An 825-nucleotide genomic window follows, 5' to 3' on the forward strand; every position below is an offset into this window, starting at 1 on the left:
CGGAGACGACTTTGGCCCTTCTTGTACAGGGCATCTGTGTTTTGGGACCAGTCTAGTTTATTGCTAAGGTGAACACCCAGGTATTTGTAGACTGATACCACCTCAATGTCTATTCCCTGGATGTTCACTGGTGCAACTGATAATGCCTTACGGCTGAAGTCAATCACCATCTCCTTTGTCTTACTGGTGTTTATCTGCAGATGGTTCTTTCCACACCATTCAACAAAACTGGTGATGACCACCTTTACTCCAGATCATTCCCCTTCTTAACACAGCCATTTTTTGTGTAGTCAAATGTGAAATAGGTTTCACATTTTTTGTGTAGTCTGATGTGAAATAGGTCTTAAATGTTCCTTTTTGAGGGGCACTGACTCTGCCATGACGATCCTGTTCCTAGATACACTGACTGAACTGATTAATTAAGTTCGGGAGAAAAGAGATATAAGCCCACCTACACTGAAAACTGATTGGTTGATTTAGCAAAACAGACCGGGATGCTCTCTGTCTTGGATGCACTTCAGGCACACAAGCACCACTCCTCTCTCTCTCTCCCTCCCTCCTTTGTGTGCGCGTTAAACTCAGATGCACACGCGATTTGAAGTCCAGTCTGGCTTGCGTGCTCTTCTTCGCTCTAGGTTCCGGGAGATTTTATGTAGGCTAATTTGCGGGCGTCAGGAGGCCACTATCCATATGTGGGAGACTCCCAAAACGTCGGGAGACTTGGGATGTCTAGCTAGACAACATTTTGTCGCCAGCACAGAATGTACAATGTACCTGAATGTTGTCATGTTTAGCTGACACAAACTCAAAATAATGACCTGTATA

The sequence above is a fragment of the Alosa sapidissima genome, chromosome 24 (genome assembly GCF_018492685.1).
Source record: "Alosa sapidissima isolate fAloSap1 chromosome 24, fAloSap1.pri, whole genome shotgun sequence".
Lineage (NCBI taxonomy): Eukaryota > Metazoa > Chordata > Actinopteri > Clupeiformes > Clupeidae > Alosa > Alosa sapidissima.